We start from the raw sequence: 22,768 nt of genomic DNA on the forward strand, positions 1-22,768 counted from the left end.
GTAAGCAGTAAACCTTACCATATGTTGGTGGTGGATTGAACACAACGTTTTCCAGTTTGGATCTAACTGTGAACCTCTAAGAATATTGTGGTTTATCTATAGAAGATTTCTATGTACAGCTTTACGTCAACCATTTTGGTGGCTCTTATACACGGACTTATTTGTGCACACTGGGTGTTTAAGTTTTTCTTTTAAAAAAATGTTTATGTCTTTAGAGGTTTATGTTAAAAAACCTTATTGTATACGTATATGTTAAATTATACTAGCTAGATTCTGGTTTTGATATATCTACACATGTGTGCTTTGCATCACGTATATGTATAGGGTTGCCATACCCTGTATAATATTCATTCTAATATTATTGCACATTGCCTTTTTAGTTGCTAGCATTTGTTTAGCGCGGCTTATGATTCTTTTGTTTTATCCATCCTGTATTTATGTGACACAGTTGAGCCGCAGCTGAATATCTTTATTTCATAAATATTTCACATATTTTTTCACACATTTTTTATATACACATTTTTATATATTTCTTTTACCTTAGCACAGTTTTTCCCCTTTTTTTCTTTGGTGTACAGTATATAGGCTTCTGGTGCACTGCTGCTGACTGCTGATTGCTGAGTGCACTGTTGACCGATTCTGCAGCTGTCTTTTGTCAGTGTAGGGACAGGACGCTGTGTGGAGCAGGGATGGTCAGTTTAATCACTAGCTATTAATATTAGGTCCACAAAGGTCCTTTTAAGGACTGGTATAGGTGTACAGTATATAGGGTTGTACACGTATAATATACTTGCTTTCAAATATAGACAGCATATTATACTTGACTGCTGTGCTGCTGAGCTGATTGCTGCCCGATTCTGCAGCTGTCTTTTATCAGTGTAGGGACTGAGGGACAGTTTGGTATTCTGAGCAGGGACAGTCTGCAAATCACTAGCTACTAGGTCCACAAAGGTCCTTTTATAGGTGTATAGTATATAGGGTTGTACACGTATAATATACTTTCTTTCAAATATAGAAAGCATATTATAGTGCACTGCATGCAGTGCTGCTGACCGATTCTGCAGCTGTTGTTTCTCAATGTAGGGAGGGACAGTTTGGTTTTTGGAGCCGGGACAGTCTGCAATTCACTAGCTACTAGCTAGCTACTATTAGGTCCACAAAGGTCCTTTTAAGGACTGGTATAGGTGTACTATTTGGTGTGCAGTATATAGGGGTGTAATACACGTATAAAATACTTGCACATATAGAAATCATAGTATAGTACATTTCCACTGTGCAGCATTGTGGCTGCTGAGCGGTTCTGCAGCGATACTACACAGAGTGACAAACGCAATTAAAAAAAAGTATTATAACTGGTGTGATAGACCAGTGGCCCCCAGAAACTACAGATTGAAGCGGGGTGTTATATACCTTCTTCCACATACATACTGCACTTCTCTAGAGACTTTCATCACAGGGTCATTTAAAAAATGACAGGCAGATGAAGAGGCAGGCCTTCCGCAGGGGTGCTAGGGGTAGGGCAGGAGCAACAGACTTGAGCCAAAGTGGCAAATTGCAGAAGGTGCGGGCGATTATGTCAAAGGACGCACCAGACTTGGTTGAGTGGCTCACTCAGCCTTACTCTTCTGCACCCTCCTCATCCTCTCGATCTGCACCCTCTTCACTCTCTGCTGTGTGCACCCCCATAGACACTACCACCAACACCATCATATACCTTCGGCTTGAGTCACAGGAATTATTTTCCGATCCATCACAAGACATTTCCAATGCGCAGCCACTCTTGGCATTGGATCAGGAAGAGGAGGTAGCAACAACCACCACTCAGCAGTCTGACGACAGTACCCAGATCAGCCCAAGGAGGAGGTTGGTCCCCGGTGTTGCTGCCTACTCAGAGATCTCCAATTATAGCGGTGGGGAAGGCAACGTCGATGATGATGTGTCTAGTGATGTCACGTGGGTGCCCACAAGAGAGGAAGAGGAGGGAGTTCAGAGGGAGATATGGACCAGCAGATAGGGAGGAGAAGCAGGCAGAACTTAGATTGCACAGGAGGGACAAAGCAGACTGCTAATGTATCAGGAGCAAGGCATCAACCATGTACGGTCACATCTGGCGCTCCCAGGACACCGGCACATGGCTCCGCAGTGTGGGCTTTTTTAAGGTGTCCGCTGCTGACAATAGTGCTGCCATCTGTAATCTTTGCAGTCAACGCATAAGTCGCGGTAAGCCCAACACTCACCTAGGGACGACCGCCTTAAGAAGGCACATGAGTTGCCATCACTGAGCCCAGTGGGAGCAACAGAACCCACAAAGCCACACTCCAGGCTCTCACCGTCCAGGCTTGTCTTATACTTCTTCTCCTCTCTCCTCACAATTGTCGTCCACTCCACCTTCCATCATGCCATCCTGACTTTTTCTGGAAAAAGGCAGGCTTCCGTGGGCCAAATGTTTGAGCGTAAAAAAAATGATGACGCTGGATAACCCTCTTGCCCAACGGTTGATGGCTGGCTTGTCAGAACTGATAGCCCGCCAACTACTGCCATATAAACTGGTGGATTCGGAGGCCTTTCGAAAATTTGTGGCCATTGGAACACCGCAATGGAAGGTCCCAGGAAGGAAGTATTTCTCACAGAAGGGCATCCCAGAGCTATATGGCCTTGTTCAGCGGAAAGTGAATGTATCTCTGGCACACAGTGTCGGTGCCAAGATACATCTGACCACAGACACGTGGTCTAGCAAACACGGGCAGGGAAGGTATATAACTTACTGCCCACTGGGTGAACCTTCTGACGGCCGCCAAGCATGTAACAAGTGGCACCCATGTAGATTTGGTTTTACCGCCACGGATTGCATGCAGGCCTGCCTCCTCTTCTCCTCCTCCTCCTACTCCATCCTCCTCCCTCTCCTCGGCTGACTCCTCCTTTTCCGCTGCTAGCGTCTGTTCAGCTGCGTTGCCCAAGCTCCCCAGAACCTATTCGACATGCCAGGTGAGACGTTGCCATGCTGTGCTGCGTCTGTTGTGCCTGGAAGCCAAGAGCCATACTGGGCCTGCACTCCTTTCAGCTTTGCGTTCACAGGCAGATCAGTGGCTAACACCGCTAAATTTGACAGTTGGTAAAGTGGTGTGTGACAACGGTGCCAATCTGCTTAGCGCATTGAAACAGGGCAAAATTACGCACGTGCCATGCATGGCACACGTCTTAAACTTGGTCGTGCAGTGATTCGTTGTCAAATACCCTGGGGTCCAGGACATCTTGTGGCAGGTAAGGAAAATCTCGGCCCATTTCAGAAGATCTTACACGGCCATGGCTCGCCTTGCTGACATTCAGCCGCGACACAATCTGCCACTCAGACGTCTTATTTGCGACTGCCCAACGCGATGGAACTCAACCTTCTATATGCTTGATAGGCTGCTCCAGCAGAAACGTGCAGTTAACTACCTGTACGAACTCTGCAGCAGAACAGGTTCTGGGTAGCTTGGTTTTTTTTCACCGCGCCAGTAGCTGCTCATGCGCGACGCATTCAGACTTCTGCGGCCATTTGATGAGATCACCAAACTGGTCAGTCGCAGCCATGGCGCCATCAGTGACATCGTACCTTATGCCTTCTTTATGGAGTGTGGATTGCGTCGTGTCATTGATCAAGCCGTGGAGGAGCAGGAAGATGAGGAAGTCGCAATGCTGGATGAATTCCCAGGGGTGGCTACTCTATCTGAGACAAGTCAACAACAGGAGTCTGAAGAGGAGTCAGAGGAGGATGGTGCCAGGGCGGATGAGGAGGAGCAAGAAGAGCATGCTTTAAACCTTTCTGGGATCCCTGTTTTTGTGCGTGGATGGGGAGAGGAAAACGAGGATGACGACATTATCCTGGATGATGAGCAGGAGCCAGGCCACCACACCGCTTCCAGTTTAGTGCAAATGGGGGCCTTCATGCTCCAGTGTTTTAACAGGGACCCCCGTATAACAAGCATAAAGGTCAAGGACCAGTACTGGGTGGCAACGTACTTAGACCCCCGGTACAAAACACAAAATGGCAGAAATGTTACCACCATCACAGAGGGCTGTCAGAATGGAGCACTTACAGACCTTGCTTCGACACCTGCTGCATTCTGCTTTTGCGTGTGCTGGCAGAGGAGGAATTCCCACTCCCAGAGAAAGAGTTACGGGTACCAATCCAACAGCGCCTGCAAGAAGAGGGCTGTTTGAAGATGTGTTGGTGACTTCTGATATGAGGTTATTCTTTCAGCCGCCCCATCGACAGGTGTCATCTGGATCCAGCATCAGGGAACGCCTAGACCGACAGGTGTCCGACTACATCGGGTTAACGGCCAATGTGGACGCTCTGAGGAGTGATGAACCCCTGGGACTACTGGGTGGGCAGGCTTGACCTCTGGCCAGAGCTTGCCTAATTTGCAATGGAACTGTTGGCTTGCCCCTCGTCTAGTGTACTGTCCGAAAGGACATTCAGCGCAGCAGGGGGGATCGTGACTGATAAGCGCACTTGCCTAGCTCACATTTATAAAAATGAATGAGGCATGGATCTCGGAGGAATTCAACACGTGACCAGTAGACCATGTATATGCATAACTCTATAAACAATTTATTTAATCTAGCACACTGACCTTTTTTCTACCTTTGGCTCACTTCCTTGTACAACAAAAAGCACACCGTACTATATGCTCGTACCCTCCTGTTTGAAGAAGTTGAGCGGTGTCATATTTTTGGGTACCGCAGCGAGTTGCTGGTATCAGTGCTGGTGTCAGTGCTCTCTATCTCGGTGCTGGTGTGGTCTCAGTGCCCTGTATCTCGATGCTGGTGTGGTCTCAGTGCCCTCTATCTCGGTGCTGGTGTGGTCTCAGTGCCCTCTATCTCAGGTGCTGATGTCAGTGCTCTCTATCTCGATGCTGGTGTGGTCTCAGTGCTCTCTATCACGGTGCTGGTGTGGTCTCAGTGCTCTCTATCACGGTGCTGGTGTGGTCTCAGTGCTCTCTATCTCGATGCTGGTGTGGTCTCAGTGCTCTCTATCTCGGTGCTGGTGTGGTCTCAGTGCTCTCTATCTCGGTGCTGGTGTGGTCTCAGTGCTCCCTATCTCGGTGCTGGTGTGGTCTCAGTGCTCCCTATCTCGGTGCTGGTGTGGTCTCAGTGCTCCCTATCTCGGTGCTGGTGTGGTCTCAGTGCTCCCTATCTCGGTGCTGGTGTGGTCTCAGTGCCCTGTATCTCGATGCTGGTGTGGTCTCAGTGCCCTCTATCTCGGTGCTGGTGTGGTCTCAGTGCCCTCTATCTCAGGTGCTGATGTCAGTGCTCTCTATCTCGATGCTGGTGTGGTCTCAGTGCTCTCTATCACGGTGCTGATGTGGTCTCAGTACTCTCTATCACGGTGCTGGTGTGGTGTCAGTGCCCTCTATCACGGTGCTGGTGTGGTGTCAGTGCCCTCTATCACGGTGCTGGTGTGGTGTCAGTGCCCTCTATCACGGTGCTGGTGTGGTGTCAGTGCCCTCTATCACGGTGCTGGTGTGGTGTCAGTGCTCAGTCTCTATCGCGGTGCTGGTGTCAGTGAGGGAGATAGCAGTGGAGAAGTCAATCAGCAGGCAGTGCCAGCACCATGGCTGAGGATCAGCACTGGACTGGCACCTCCGGACCACCGCAGTGGAGCCCTGCATAGGTGGGGGTAAGGGCCGGGAAGAGGGAGGGGCTCAGGCATGGGTTGGCACAGGACTGCGTTGACCTGACTGTGGCACTGATCATCTCCTGCACCCCCTTCATAGCCTGCCCTGACCATGCCTCTCCTTCATGGCCTTCATGCGCTCCTGAATTGTCAAAATTTCACAGATAAAAAAAGAATGCTTGTCATTGTTGATCCCAGATTCACTTAATACTTTTGTTATGCCAGTGTCCATGTTGTGCGACTATGTGTGCACAGCTGGTAAGTATTTTGTGGCTGAAAATATGACCTGGAGGTTTTTAAGGTTCGCCTGCCATTAAAGTCAATGGGGTCCACCGCAAACTTTGCGGTTCGCAAACTTTTGGCTGCGTTCGCGAAACATCCCGTTGGAAGTTCGTCCATCACTATCTATGATGTGTCTTCAAATAGCATGCAATGCGCGTCCTCTTCACCACAATGTATAGATTGCCTGCTTACCAGAGGGCGATGACTGCCAAAAAAAGTCTCGCCTAGCTTTTGGGAAATATGGTCTCCCTCAACCCTCTAGATGTTCCTGGAGCCTCTGTATGGAACACTCAAAAGCGGGAAACAAAAGAGACTTCCATAGTGTAATACCGTAAAATCAATACGTTTTTAATAAAGAAAAAGTTTGCACTCACAAATTAGAAGTCATCAGAATAGCCAGAAATTGCTCATAGTGTATAGGTATCTGATGCGGTCTCGCCGGTAAAATCGCTCTACTTTCTAGTCCCTGTATCCATCCACTGTCTTGCGGCTAGCGTGATGACGTCACCGTTAAGGTCCCACCCTACACGTTTTGCCAGCAACAGGACGTCGATTGGGGATTTGTGAGTGCAAACTTTTTCTTTATTAAAAACCTATTGATTTTACGGTATTACACTACGGAAGTCTCTTTTGTTTCCCGCTTTTGAGTGTTCCATACGGAGGCTCCAGGAACATCTAGAGGTTTGAGGGAGACCATATTTCCCAAAAGCTAGGCAAGACTTTTTTTGGCAGTTATCGCCCTTTGGTAAGCATGCAATCTATACATTGTTTGTGGTGAAGAGGACGCACATTGCATGCCGTTTGAAGACACATCACAGAGACCATCATTATTTATTCATTGTGTGGACACTCCATTTTTTTCACCATTGTTTCTGATGGGACTCTGCATTAGTTTTTTTTTATCACATTTTTTTCTTTTTTGATTATTTAATTTCACTTATTATTCCCGAGTCAATTAATCATGTAATTAATTCACGTGTTTGTTATTAGCGCTGCATCTATTCTGTTTTTATATTTGTGTAGAAGTATTTGGTACTGGACTTTTTTTGGTGCTAGCTGCTTATTATAAATTTCCCTTTGGTTGCAGCGCAGCGTTTGCCTGAGGGCTTTTTGATAAGTCCAATGAGCTGCCAGCATACACCCAATGACTTATGACTTCTGTAACTTCCTCTTTTTACTACTATTAAAAGCTAAGTCTGTGGTCACTGGGTGTGACTCCTCGCTTGAATCTATGCATGCAAGGACCTCACCCATATGTATCGATTACCTATGAATAAAGCTTCTTCCTTGCTACGGACCAGGAGATTTTCCTGACACTAACATTATAAGTAATTATTTTCAAAGGGGCCATATTTAAAAAAAAAAAGGAAAAAAAGGGAGTGACCAATTTTTAGGGATACACCATTTTACTAACAACCACCAAAGGGAACAAAAAACGTATACTTCCCAACCCCCCCCCCCCCCCCCATAGATACATTGAAAATCAATGTTATGTCTATCCTGGGTGCCGCCTATATAATAGCACAGCCAACCAGGACATCCCTTGGGGATTTTGTATGCCCACATGGGCACCCAGTCCTCATCCCAATTGGCGATGGTTCTGGAGGGTCAGGTGGACATAGCCAATCCTTGATGCTCCTAATTCCATTTTCTAACCTGAATCCCATTCCACCCCATTTAACCAGCACCTTACTATAGCCTTACTTCCCATCTTAATACATTTCTACACTCTATACATTATTCCACACCTCGTCCTTTAACTTCCCCCAATCCAGGGGCCTCTTTTCCCAGTTCTCTAGATTGATACATGGAAGACTAAGTTTACTGCAGAAATCTTTTAAGAATTGCAGAGTTGCTGATATACCCTGATTCTTGGCAATTAAACAAGCTGGAAATCCCCATCTATAGGTGATATTTTTGGCTTGTAACGGGTTTCAATCCCCTTCTACGGGCTAGTGTTTCTGGGGCTAGATCTGTGAAAATAAGTAGTTTAGTTCCAATAAAATAGATGGATGCCAAATCGCTCATGCCCTGTGGCACTTGCTCTATTACATCTCTAGGGCTATATTTTGAGGATTTATTTTCTGGATTCTATAAAATCTTTCAAAACAAATTGGAAAAGCGAGTTCTCTTTTCGATACCTTGTTGAACACCCCCAATTGCATCTTCTAGATCAATATCTTTAAATGTCTTTGGGAGACCCCGAACCCTTAAGTTGTTTTGGCTTCTTGGTCTTCAAGTGTATATTGAATGTTCTTAATTTCCAACCATCCAATTTCTGCTCTCGTAATTACATAATGGCATTTTTATGTTTGCCTATGTGTTCTTCCATTTCTTCAAAACCGTGAAAAAGAAAGACTATTTAAATACACCCTAGGCATGTTTTGTTAATTTTTTAATAGCATTTAAAGGTCTTTAAAACACACATAAAAGATAGAGAGAGAGAGATCAAGAGGATTAATAAAACACAAAAATTGTGTTATCAGTATACTGTACAGTAAAAAAAAAATAGAGTACAGTATTGTATGTACTGTACTCAGCAGAAAAGAAGATAAGTATAAGCAGCAAAGAAGAGCAGCTACTGTTCTTCTGAAAGTGCAGGTTCAGCAGGCGCTTCTTCGGGTGTAGGTGGGTCATCTTTTTGCTGCTCCAGAACCTCCACTTCTACATAAGAGGTGGCCGTGGAGGTACTTGGGGTGGATGCGACCTTCTTCTGTTTTGTCAAGAATATAGTTATAGGCAGTTGCTGGGTGTGTTTCTTCTTTTGGGCGAGGAGGTTCTTGTGCACCTGGATGGCTCCATCAATGCTGTTTTGGAACTGCAGTGAACAAACCATGTCAGGATCCCACTCAGCTAACATCTGTTTCAGGTCATTGGCCGTACGCATGACCCTGCCAAGGTGCTCAATTGACAAGCCTTCATCTTCTTCCTCCTCCCTCGCTGACTTGGTGAGTTCTGTCAGATCATTACCGGTTAGTGTAGCTGAATGGGTTTCAATTAGGTTATTGACATCATCCTAGGTCATATCCTGAAAACCTTCACCTCCTAGCAACTTTGCCAGCCTAATTGCCTTGTCCACAGCTGAATGATGAACTTTGTCAGGAGAGAACCCTTCATAAACGTGAATAATTTCTGGCCAAAGCTTCTTCCAACAGGCATGCACAGTCTCCATCATCTCCTTGAGGATCTTTTGTATGTTCTCCAGCCAGGTTGCAATGGTGCAATTACACCAGTAGTCCTTCAAATTGAAATTTTCATAATTTTTCATGGCTTTGACAAGATGATTCAAGGAGTTGTGAGTGTACAGTGCCTTGAATGCTCGTATCACACCCTGGTCCATGGGCTGAATTAAAGACGTTGTGTTGGGTGGAAGGAACTCAACTTGCACTCCTTCGTACGATAGATCCATGGCGTGGCCTCCTGCATTATCCATCAGCAGAAGCACCTTAAAATCAATGCGAAGTTGGGCAAGGTAGACCTTGACGGCTGGGATGAAAAAATTATGGAACCACTCAGTTGTGAGGAATTTAGTCATCCAAGCCTTAGTGTTATGCATCCAATGGACTGGTAGCTGGTTCTTGTTTTTATCCCCTTCCCGCCGAGCGTACGCAGATCTGCATACTCGGCTTCCGGGGGTTATGCCGGGATGATGCCCGCACCTGCAGGCATCATCCCGGTACCGTTTTTTACAGCGGGCGATTGGCTATCCAGCCATAACAACTGAAGTGGCTAAAAGCTGCTCGGCTGTTATGCCGGAGGGGACGTCCCCCCCTCCCGCCGCTGTTACCGGTGCTCCCGCTCAATCGGGAGCACCGGTTCAAGCTCTGATGCCCCCGGCTGCTGGGGAGGAACTGGAACGAAGCCGTAATCGATTCCAGTATCCTCATAGTAAACACGGAAGGCGACGTCATGACGTCACTTCCCGTTTACTCGGCTGCCAATGGCGCCAGTTTTTTAAAAAAATATACAGTGTTCAGAATCGCCCTGTAAAGGAGGGATCGGGGGTCTTTTAGACCCCCGATCCCTCCATAAAGAGTACCTGTCACCACCTATTACTGTCACAAGGGATGTTTACATCCCTTGTGACAGCAATAAAAGTGATCAAATGTTATTATTATTTTTTTTTTTTTAAAACAATTTATTCATTAACCACTTTCAGACCGGACCATTTTGCTGGTCAATGACCAGAGGTCTTTTTACAATTTGGCACTGCGCTGCTTTAACTGGTAATTGCGCGGTCATGCAATGTTGTACCCAAACAAAATTTGCCTACTTTTTTCCCCCACAAATAGAGCTTTCTTTTAAAGGTATTTGACTGACTCTGCGATTTTTATTTTTTGCGATATAAACGTAAAAAGACCGCAAATTTTGAAAAAAAATGATATTTTCTACTTTTTGTTATTAGAAAAATCCAATAAACTCAATTTTAGTCATACATTTAGGCTAAAATGTATTCAGCCACATGTCTTTGGTAAAAAAAAAAGTCAATAACTGTATATTTATTGGTTTGCGCAAAAGTTGTCACATCTACAAACTAAGGTACGTTTTCTGGAATTTACGCAGCTTTTAGTTTATGACTGCCTATCTCATTTCTTGAGGTGCTAAAATGGCAGGGCAGTACAAACCCCCCCCAAATGACCCCATTTTGGAAAGTAGACACCCTAAGGAAATTGATAAGAGGCATGTTGAGCCCATTGAATATTTTATTTTTTTGCCTCAAGCGATTGAATAATGACAAAAAAAAATTTTTTTTTTTTTTTTTTACAAAGTTGTCACTAAATGATATATTGCTCACACATGCCATGGTTATATGTGGAATTGTACCCCAAAATACATTCTGCTGCTTCTCCCGAGTACGGGGATACCACATGTGGTCGACTTTTTGGAAGCCTAGCCGCGTACGGGGCCCCAAAAACCAAGCACCGCCTTCAGGATTTCTAAGGGCGTACATTTGTAATTTCACTCCTCACTACCTATCACAGTTTTGAAGGCCATAAAATGCCAAGATGGCACAAAACACCCACAAATGACCCCATTTTAGAAAGTAGACACCCCAAGCTATTTGCTGAGAGGCATGTTGAGTCCATGGAATATTTTATATTTTGCCACAAGTTGCGGGAAAATTACAAACTTTTTTTTTTTTTTTTCACAAAGTTGTCACTAAATGATATATTGCTCACACATGCTATGGGCATATGTGAAATGACACCCCAAAATAAATTCTGCTGCTTCTCCTGAGTACGGGGATACCACATATGTGGGACTTTTTGGGAGCCTAGCCGCGTACGGGGCCCCGAAAACCAAGCACCGCCTTCAGGCTTTCTAAGGGCGTAAATTTTTGACTTCACTCCTCACTACCTATTACAGTTTTGAAGGCCATAAAATGCCAAGATGGCACAAACCCCCCCAAATGACCCCATTTTGGAAAGTAGACACCCCTAAATTTAGAGGTACACTAGTGAGACTCACAGGTAAAAAAGCACCTAGGCTGTCAGCGACTGTATCAAAACGCTACAAAAAAAACTGTTAGCGATCGCAGGGATCAGGCCTGACTCTGCGAACGCTGCAGTTATGTGTGTTGTGTTTTGTAAGTGACAGTGATCGATCGATACTGCACTTAGGTGGGCTGGGCGGAGGGGCTAAACGCAGGTGCTAGCAGATATCTGGGCTGATCCCGCTAACAATGCGTTTTGGGAAACCTAAACTGCTGGCGACGCTAATATAGATCTGATCAGATACTATATTACTAAGGGAGGTGTATGCTTTGCGCGTGGGTGTTAGCGGTACTGGCACTAACCTGACGCTGCCTGGGGCGACGCAGACCCTATCTGACCCTCAAACTTATATCACCCGCCGGGTGATCAGGGGGTTAAACCTTTATTAGGTAATAATGGCGGGTGCCCTGAAACTATAAAAAAATAACTAACCAACCAGCGTCACCTGTAACAGTTATATGGTGATCACTGGTGAAAGGGTTAACTAGGGGGCAATCAGGGGGCTTTATGCGGTAGTATATGGGGGTCCCTGGCGCTATAAAAAGCTGCGGCGAACCTAAATACCTACCTGCCTAACTAGCGTCACCTGTGACACTAATACAGCGATCAGAAAAACGATCGCTTATTAGGCTGGGTTCACACTGGAGCGATGCGGGAACGCCACAAATCTGCGGCGGGTTCCCGCATCACACTGCCCTATGCGAACTGCTGGGAGTGTCAGTGAAATGTTAATGACACCCCCAGATCAGTTCGCAAATCGCAGTGCGATCTGCAAACTCGGACAGGAATCGGATCGCATGGTGTGAACACCCATGCGATCCGATTCTGCTGCGGACCAAAAAAAGGGTCCCATGGGAGTTTGCGGCGGGTGCAACGCGAATTCAGCCATACTATCTGTATGGCTGAACTCGAATCGCACAGAGATCGGATGTGATTTGCACTGCAGTGCGGTGCGAATCACATCCGTTCTCATAAACCGCTGCAATGTGAACCCAGCCTTAGTGACACTGGCGACGGGGGGTTATCATGGGGTTAAACCTTTATTGGGGGGGTTAGGGGGGTACCTTAGAACTAAAGGGGGCTAACCCTAACTGCCCTAACAGTTATTACAGTCACAAATGACACCAATGCAATGACGGGGGGTGATCGGGGGTGAGAGTGTGCCTGGCATGTTCTACTGTATTGTGTAGTGTTGGTGCAACTCACCGATCCTCTCTCCTCGGTGCCGGAACGAAAAATACCGTCACGGAGGAGAGATTACATCACTTCCTCTGCCTGTGTTTACATTACAGGAGAGGAAGTGATGTCACGCTTCACTTCCATTCGTCAGGAGCGATCGCGAGGGGGTGGCCATGAATGAATGGCCGCCCCCTCATCCCGGATCGCTCCTGAACGGATACCGACCGCCGCTGGCACCGGGGGGGGCGATCGGGCCCCCCTCCCGCGGGAAGGCAGGGACGTACAGGTACGCCCATATGCCTGCCCGTGCCATTCTGTCAACGTACATCGTCGTGCGGCGGTCGGCAAGTGGTTAAAAAAAAATAAAAAATTAAAGCACCTGCCGTCCCCGCGAGCTTGCAAAGCATAGAAAACGCATACGTAAGTCGCGCCCGCATATGTAAATGGTGTTCAAATCACACATGTGAGGTATCGTCAGAGCGAGAGCAATAATTCTAGCACTAGACCTCCTCTGTAACTCTAACCTGGTAACCGCAAAAAATTTTTTAAAGCGTCGCCTATTGAGATTTTTAGGTACCGTACTTTGTCGTCAATCCACGAGTGCGTGCAATTATAAAGTGTGACATGTTTGGTATCTATTTACTCGGCATAACGTTATCTTTCGCATTATGCAAAAAAATTGGGCTAATTTTTAATTTTACTGTTTCATTTTTTTTTAATTCATGAAAATGTCCCTTTTCCCAAAAAGTTGCATTTAAAACACCGCTGCGCAAATACCATGCGACATAAAATATTGCAACAATCGCCGTTTTATTCTCTAGAGTCTCTGCTAAAGAAAATATATATATATAATGTTTGGGGGTTCCAAGTAACTTTCTAGCAAAAAATATGGATTTTAACTTGTAAACACCAAATGCCAAAAATAGGCTTAGTCATGAAAGGGTTATGCTTCAGTGCTCTGGGGTTCTTGGCCTTGTAGATCAAGGCTGGCTTGATCATAAACCCAGCAGCATTTCCACACATAACCAAGGTTACTCTGTCCTTATAAGCCTTGAATCCAGGGGCTTGGGCTTCCTCCATGATTTAGGTCTCTTTGGGCATTCTCTTCCCAAACATGCTGGTCTCATCCATATTAAAGACTTGCACTGGTTGGTACCCACCCTCCTCGATGATACTCTTGAAGGTCTCATTGGTGTACCTTGCAGCAGCTTCTTTGTCAGCAGATGCAGCTTCACCTTGCAATGAAACGCTCTTCAACTGATAGCGTTTCTGGAAGCGGTCAGACCATCCCTTGTTGGTAGAAAAATCTCCTGATGAAGATGTACTAGAAGGCTGATCAGGATTGTCGCTGTCTGACTGTTCGGCTGCGGCAGCGCCTCCTTCAGAGCCTCCTTGATTGGCAAAAGTCCTGATGGTGTTACCATCCAATGTGATGATTTTTTTTCTGCAATCTTGGATCCAAATGGCCAACGCAGTTTCCATCCTAACAATGTTTTATTGCAGGAAAAAACTCTTTTTGCAGCTTGGTTGATGAACAGTGAAGCAGTTGCCCTGATATTCTTCTCATCCTTCTTGATGTAGCGAATCATTGACTCATTCATACATAACGGTGGGCTACAGCAGCATAACTCTGTCCTTCCTTTATCATATCAAGAAGTTTCACCTTCTCCAGAATTGTATTGCACAGAGCCCTCAGGGATCTCTACAGATGCTCCCGACAGCACAACACAGGCAGCCGTCACCCGCAATCAAATAGCGGTCAACCTGTTATAGGCTATATGCTATAAACTGACAGATAAGGGTTTCAGTCAGGTATAATACTTGAGTCTCAGACTCTCCAAACATGCTCACTCGAGGGGAGATCCAGAGCTCACGGCTTTACGCGGCTGCTCGGCACCGTGGTGTTGTTGCTCCTCCCCCCAGCATGTGCTTTGGGCGACTTTTTCTGTTTTTGGTGACCATCCCCCATTCCTGTGCGGATTTGGGGATTGGACACACTGCTGTATAATTAGACCAGGATGCTGGATTGCGGTTAGGTGGACCGCATCCCCAAAGGATCTACCACTGCAGTTTTCTGCGTGGCGTAGCTAGGCTACAATATGTTGTGTGGGTCCCCCCCCTCTCTCTCCCCTGCGATATAGATGACTCATTAAAGGATGTGTTCCTGCCATACAATGACCACACTAACCTTTACTTCATATAATTTTAGGGCCCTGAAAACCTCGGCCAAACGACATCATTTATTAAGAGAACTGCAACACATCTCTTGCTCTATTGTGTTTTTGCAAGAAACGCATTTAACTCACCGTACATCAAATCTTATAAATTCTATGCAATATCCTATATGGATTATAGTCTATCAGATACTAATAAGGTAAAAGGTGTTGCAATTGGCTTTCACAGGAACGCATCCTTTAAAATAGATTAAATGATGGCTGATGACTATGGTAATGGTATATTTATATATATATATATTTTCTCTTAAGGGTACGGTAGGTGGTAAGCAGTGTACCTCAGCAAATATATATTGCCCAAATATTAAACAACCTTTCTCATTCGCATATTGTCCAAACTGAAAGATTTTGCTAAGGGTGTTACCATTCTAGCAGGAGATAGCAACATGCCCATGGACCCTTTATTGGATACATCACATGGGTGTTCTAATTTCTCTTGTGGGAACCTTTCTGGTGCAAAGAAGACATTACATAAAACCCAATTAGTAGATGTTTGGAGGGTTTTAAACAGCAAAAAAACTTGATTATTCTTATTCTAAAACTCATTATTCTTATTTTAGAATAGATATTTTTGTTGATCATCTTTCTTTGGTAAACATTACCTACTATAGGGAACCAGACTGTCTCAGACCATGCTCCTGTGTAAATAAGTTTGATGTTGTCTAATGAGCCCATACAACATCACAATTGGAAGCCTGAATGACTCTTTTCTCCGAGACATCAGATTATACAGATCTTTCAACCACTCTGGTCTGTTATTTTGCAGAGAATAAGTCCCCTGAAACATGAGTTTACCTTATGAGAAACCCATAAGGTGCATATGAGGGGTAAGCTAATTGAATTGGGGGCCAGGGAAAAAAAAAACTGATAGCATTAATACGACAGGTAGCTGACCTGGAAAGGCTACATGAACTTTCTTTGCATAGAGCTGCTTTGGTAGACTTTATGCGGAAACGGGAAGGAGCTTAAATTGGGCAGAGCTCCGAAAGAAACTCTGGAGCCAGTTTTGAGATGCTTTTTCCAGGCAAGAAAAACGATTACACAGAAATGGCAGGCACATACCCCCCCAGCTGCTGCAGAGTTGGGTCGATACAGTCAATTTAGTAGTGGGAAATGAGAGAGTGATGTATACTCGACAGGGTAATTATGGGAAATTTATAAGAATGTGGAAATCCTGGCTAGATGAGGGGGGGGGTATCCCCCTTAAGGGGGATTGGGACATATTTATATTTTTCCCTGTTTTTCTTCCCCCCCCCCTTTTGTAAATTTTTCTTTTTTCGTATTAGTGGATATAAGTACACTCATATGGTGCAGGGATGGGGGGAAGTTAGGAAGAGGGGGGGGAGTTAGGAAGAGGGGGGGGGGGTTAGGAAGAGGGGGGGGGGGTTAGGAAGAGGGTGGGGGGGTTAGGAAGAGGGTGGGAGGGTTTGGGTTGCTGAGGAAATAGTATTGTTATCTGATATAATTTAGAATATTGTAACATTTATGTTGTGAAGAAAGTATTTTTCATAATTGCTATTTTTTTATACTGTAATTTCTGTTATTGCTACAGTGCCTTGCGAAAGTATTCGGCCCCCTTGAACTTTTCAACCTTTTGCCACATTTCAGGCTTCAAACCTAAAGAAATAAAATTTAAATTTTTTGTGAAGAATCACCAACAAGTGGGACACAATTGTGAAGTGGAACGAAATCTATTGGATAATTTAAACTTTTTTAGCAAATGAAAAACTGAAAAGTGGTGCGTGCAAAATTATTCGGCCCCTTTACTTTCAGTGCAGCAAACTCACTCCAGAAGTTCAGCGAGGATCCCTGAATGATCCAATGTTGTCCTAAATGACTGATGGTGATAAATAGAATCCACATGTGTGTAATCAAGTCTGTATAAATGCACCTGCTCTGTGATAGTCTCAGGGTTCTGTTGAAAGCGCAGAGAGCATCATGAAGACCAAGGAACACACCAGGCAGGTCCGTAATACTGTTGTGGAGAAGTTTAAAGCCGGATTTGGATACAAAAAGATTTCCCAAGCTTTAAACATCCCAAGGAGCACTGTGCAAGCGATCATTTTGAAATGGAAGGAGTATCAGACCACTGCAAATCTACCAAGACCTGGCCGTCCCTCTAAACTTTCAGCTCAGACAAGGAGAAGACTGATCAGAGATGCAGCCAAGAGGCCCATGATCACTCCGGATGAACTGCAGAGAACTACAGCTGAGGTGGGAGAGTCTGTCCATAGGACAACAATCAGTCATACACTGTACAAATCTGGCCTTTATGGAAGAGTGGCAAGAAGAAAGCCATTTCTCAAAGATATCCATAAAAAGTTTTGTCTAAAGTTTGCCACAAGCCACCTGGGAGACACACCAAACATGTGGAAGAAGGTGCTCTGGTCAGATGAAACCAAAATCGAACTTTTTGCCCACAATGCAAAACGATATGTTTGGTGTAAAAGCAACACAGCTCATCACCCTCAACACACCATCCCCACTGTCAAACATGGTGGTGGCAGCATCATGGTTTGGACCTGCTTTTATTCAGCAGGCACAGGGAAGATGGTTAAAATTGAGGGGAAGATGGATGCAGCCAAATACAGGACCATTCTGGATGAAAACCTGTTGGAGTCTGCAAAAGACCTGAAACTGGGACGGAGATTTATCTTCCAACAAGACAATGATCCCAAACATACAGCAAAATCTACAAAGGAATGGTTCACAAATAAACATATCCAGGTGTTAGAATGGCCATGTCAAAGTCCAGACCTGAATCCAATCGCGAATCTGTGGAAAGAGCTGAAAACTGCTGTTCACAAACGCTCTCCATCCAACCTCACTGAGCTCGAGCTGTTTTGCAAGGACGAATGGGCAAGAATTTCAGTCTCTAGATGTGCAAAACTGATAGAGACATACCCCAAGCGACTTGCAGCTGTAATAGCAGCAAAAGGTGGCTCTACAAAGTATTAACGCAAGGAGGCCGAATAATTTTGCACGCCCCACTTTTCATTTTTTTATTAGTTAAAAAAGTTTCAAAAATCCAATAGATTTCGTTCCACTTCACAATTGTGTCCCACTTGTTGGTGATTCTTCACAAAAAATAAAAATGTTATATCTTTATGTTTGAAGCCTGAAATGTGGCAAAAGGTTGAAAAGTTCAAGGGGGCTGAATACTTTCGCAAGGCACTGTATGTTCTTGGTGTTAAATTATTATATAAATGAATAAAAAAAATTAAGTTAAAAAAAAAATTGTTACTTGAACTGGATCTTAACCACTTCAGTTCCGGACCAATAAACACCTTAAGGACCAGAGGTCTTTTTGCAATTTCGCACTGCGCTGCTTTAACTGGTAATTGCGCGGTCATGCAATATTGCACCCAAACGAAATTTGCGTCCTTTTCTTCCCACAAATAGAGCTTTCTTTTGATGGTATTTGATTGCCTCTGCGATTTTTTTTTTTTGCGATATAAATGAAAAAAGAGCGAAAATTTTGAAAAAAAAAGATATTTTCTTCTTTTTGTTATAAGAAAAATCGAATAAACTAAATTTTAGTCATACATTGAGGGCAAAATTTATTCAGCCACATGTCTTTAGTAAAAAAAATGTCAATAAGCGTATATTTTTTGGTTTGCGCAAAAGTTATAGCGTCTACAAACTAGAGTACATTTTCTGGAATTTACACAGCTTTTAATTTATGACTGCCGATCTCATTTCTTGAGGTGCTAAAATGGCAGGGCAGTACAAATCCCCCCCAAATGACCCCATTTTGGAAAGTAGACACCCCAAGGAAATTGCTGATGGGTATGTTGAGCCCATTGAATATTTATTTTTTTTGTCCTAAGGGATTGAATAATGACAAAAAAAAAAAAAAAATTTTTTTTTACAAAAAGTTGTCACTAAATGATATATTGCTCACACATGCCATGGTTATATGTGAAATGACACCCCAAAATACATTCTGCTGCTTCTCCCGAGTACGGGGATACCACATGTGTGGGACTTTTTGGGAGTCTAGTCGCGCACGGCACCCCGAAAACCAATCACCACCTTCAGGATTTCTAAGGGTGCAAATTTTTGATTTAACTCCTCACTACCTATCACAGTTTCGAAGGCCATAAAATGCCAAAATAGCACAAAACCCCCCCAAATGACCCCATTTTGGAAAGTAGACACCCCAAGCTATTTACTGAGAGGCATGTTGAGTCCATGGAATATTTTATATTTTGCCAAAAGTTGCGGGAATATTACAAACTTTTTTTTTTTTTGCACAAAGTTGTCACTAAATGATATATTGCTCACACATGCTATGGGCAGAAGTCAAATTACACCCCAAAATAAATTCTGCTGCTTCTCCCGAGTACGGGGATACCACATGTGGGGGACTTTTTGGGAGCCTAGTTAACTAGCTACCTAGCGACACTAGCGACACTGATGCAGCGTTCAGAAAAATTATCGCTTAGTGACACTGGCAAAAGGGGGTGAAAGGGTTAACTAGCGGAAATCAGGGGGTTAAAACCATTATTGGGTAGTATATCGGGGTACCTAGCGCTATAAAAACCTGGCGGTGAACCTAAAAAAATAACTAGCTACCTAGCGACTGTAGCGACACTAATGCAGCGATCAGAAAAACGATCGCTTAGTGACACTGGCAAAAGGGGGTGAAAGGGTTAACTAGCGGCAATCAGGGGGTTAAAAACATTATTGGGTAGTATATCGGGGTACCTAGCGATATAAAAACCTGGCGGTGAACCTAAAAAAATAACTAGCTACCTAGCGACACATGCAGCGATCAGAAAAATGATCGCTTAGTGACACTGGCAAAAGGGGGTGAAAGGGTTAACTAGCGGCAATCAGGGGGTTAAAAACATTATTGGGTAGTATATCGGGGTACCTAGCGCTATAAAAACCTGGCGGTGAACCTAAAAAAATAACTAGCTACCTAGCGACTGTAGCGACACTAATGCAGCGATCAGAAAAACGATCGCTTAGTGACACTGGCAAAAGGGGGTGAAAGGGTTAACTAGCGGCAATCAGGGGGTTAAAAACATTATTGGGTAGTATATCGGGGTACCTAGCGATATAAAAACCTGGCGGTGAACCTAAAAAAATAACTAGCTACCTAGCGACACTAGCGACACATGCAGCGATCAGAAAAATGATCGCTTAGTGACACTGGCAAAAGGGGGTGAAAGGGTTAACTCTAGGGGCAATCAGGGGGTTAAATCTTTATTGGGGGGTGATAGGGGGCTACCCTGGACCTAACACTAACTGTCCTGACAGTTTTTACTGTCACAACTGACACTGAATGCATTGATCAGTAAAGAAATGATCAATGCAATCAGTGACACTGTGACTGGGGGGGGAGGGGGGGCGGGGGGGGGATCGGGGGGCGATCGGGGGGGGGATCGGGGGGGGTTTGTGTGCCTGTGTGTACCTACATGTCAGTGTAGTGTTCGTGCAGACTTACTTTTACTCTTCTCCTCGTAGTCCGGTCAAAAAGACCGCCCCGAGGAGAATGACATCACTTCCTCCTTCCTGTGTAAACAATACACAGGGGAGGAAGCTTCTCATTGGCCAGGAGCGATCCAGAGGGGGTGGCCGAAAACGAACGGCCATCCCCTCATCACGGATCGCTGCTGGACCGAATCGGACCGCCGTATCCAGCGGGAGGGGGTCCGATGGGACCCCCCACCCGCTGGAAGGCAATCACGTAGATGTACGTGATTCTGCCTGCCTGTGCCATTGTGCTGACGTACAATGGCAATACGGCGGTCCTGAAGTGGTTAAAAAGCTCTGACTTTCTAAACTCTTTAGAAAAATTTATGTAACATAAAAGACTCCCCCTGATGTCTATTTGACTGAACTGTTCCTCTTCCTCATTTGTAGGAGTGGAATAAAAAGGTGGGTATTACAATATCCTTGGATCTCTGGAAGGCCGAGGATACCTTTGGGAGAAATGCAGGATCTGTCTTAAGTATTACTGACCCTTCTAGCGGTCGTGACTGCTATCAAAAAATGTTTAAGGTTAGCCATTTGATGGATGAACCCTTCATAGGCTCAAAATTAATGCTTTCAATACCAGAGAAAGAGCCCAGGTTGGACAAGCCTGAACTGTCACTGGTTTAGATCTGGATAAGGCCTTAAAGAAGTTTGATACAAAATGATCCTGTTGTAGAGGGGCCTGAAGAAACATGCTGAGAGCTGAGGCCTGAACTGCTAACCAAGAGCTCTTTGTCACCCCTTGAAAAACACTCCAAAATTGTAGGAATATTTGGGGTTATACGGCCCTGGTCTGACATCCAGGAGCTGAAACTCTTCTTGGAGTAAATGGCTCTGGTGACAGGTTTGAGACAGCCAACTAAGGGTTTTACTAGCTTTTCTGAAAACCCCTGGGATGTCAGAAGCTGCTCTTCAGAAACCATGCTGACAGTTTTAAAGTTGTCACCTGGGGGTGAAGAAGTGGTCCCTGTGGGAGGAGGATGGGAACTACCGAGAGGCTTTGCAGCATAGAGAACCATGACCTTTTGGGCCAAGAGGATGAGGTTTGTCTTCTCTTAGATTAACTTTCAAAGAACAAGCGGAACTAACCTCATCGGGGGAAAAGAATATGCCAGGCTCAACACCCAAGGATTAGCTAAGGATTACCTAGCGCCTGCTCCCGAGGGTTCCAAGAAAATAACTTCTCTACCTTTTTGTTCTTTTGGGATGCAAAGATGTCCACTTCTGGTATACCCCATACTTGTTTGATGGCTGCAAAACCCTCCTGGCTGAGTGCCCATTCATCCTGACTCATTCCCAGCCAGGGAATTTTGGGACCCTTTAAGGTGTATGGCTGAGACTGAGGCCAACTTTTGTTCCGCCCAGGAAAAAACGTATGCAATTGTCTGCAGCCGCTGACTCCTCGTACCACCTTGCTTGTTGATGTATGCAATCATGATTACATTGTCCGAGCAGATCTAAAGGTGCCCTGGGCTACCCCGCTTACCAGATACGCTCCCCAAAGGAAATGACTGTCATCGGTGGTAAGAACTTCTTTCTGGGGAGTAGTCTACTCTAGGCCTCTGCATAGGTTGTGCCGAGCCCACCACCACCAGAGGGACCTCCTGACCTTTGTGGGAAGGAGAACTCGAACCTCCAAATGTATCTCTTTTTCCGTTCCACTTTTTTATGAGGAACGCCTGCAAAGGCCATTGGTGGAATCTCGTCCAAGGTACTGTGGGAAAACAGTATGTCATAAGGCCCACTACTTGAGAGATTTCTCTCAGTGAGACGGATAGATTGCTCTGCAGCCTTGCTGCTAAGCGGTCCATCTTTACAAATGTTTCCTTTGGCAGACATTTTTTTCCCTCAGCCGAGGTGATCTCGTATCCTAAGTATGAAACTCTGGGATGGAATTAGGCAGGACTTGTTCTGGTTGATTATCCAGCCAAAGATCGGGGATAATCATTCACTTCCTTCAGTTCTGCTGCCAGTTGGTGATAGGCTCTTGCTATTAAAAGCAGATTGTCCAGGTAAGGAACAATCATGTTTGCTTTGAATTGCTAAGGGGCCAGGGCTTCAGACAGAATCTTTGTAAAAATTCTCAGCGCAGAAGGTAGGCCGAACGGAAGTGCTTGACATTGAAAATGGCATATTTCTGAGCCAATCTTGACTGCCAATCTAAGATATTTGCAAGACAGGTGAATTGGGACATAGAGATATGCATCTCGGAGGTCCAGAGTGGCCATAAAAATAGGATTTTTATAACACCTTACCTGTAAAATCCTTTTCTTGGAGTACATCACGGGACACAGAGCCACAGTAATAACTGTATGGGTTATTTGGCACCTTCAGGTGAAGGACACTGGCACACTCTAAACAGGAAGTTCAATTTCCCATTTAACCCCTCCCCTTACGGGGAGTACCTCAGTTTTGTAGCAAAGCAATAC

Source organism: Lithobates pipiens, unplaced genomic scaffold (genome assembly GCF_037356315.1).
Source record: "Lithobates pipiens isolate NorthernLeopardFrog02 unplaced genomic scaffold, aLitPip1_a1.2 Scaffold_22, whole genome shotgun sequence".
Lineage (NCBI taxonomy): Eukaryota > Metazoa > Chordata > Amphibia > Anura > Ranidae > Lithobates > Lithobates pipiens.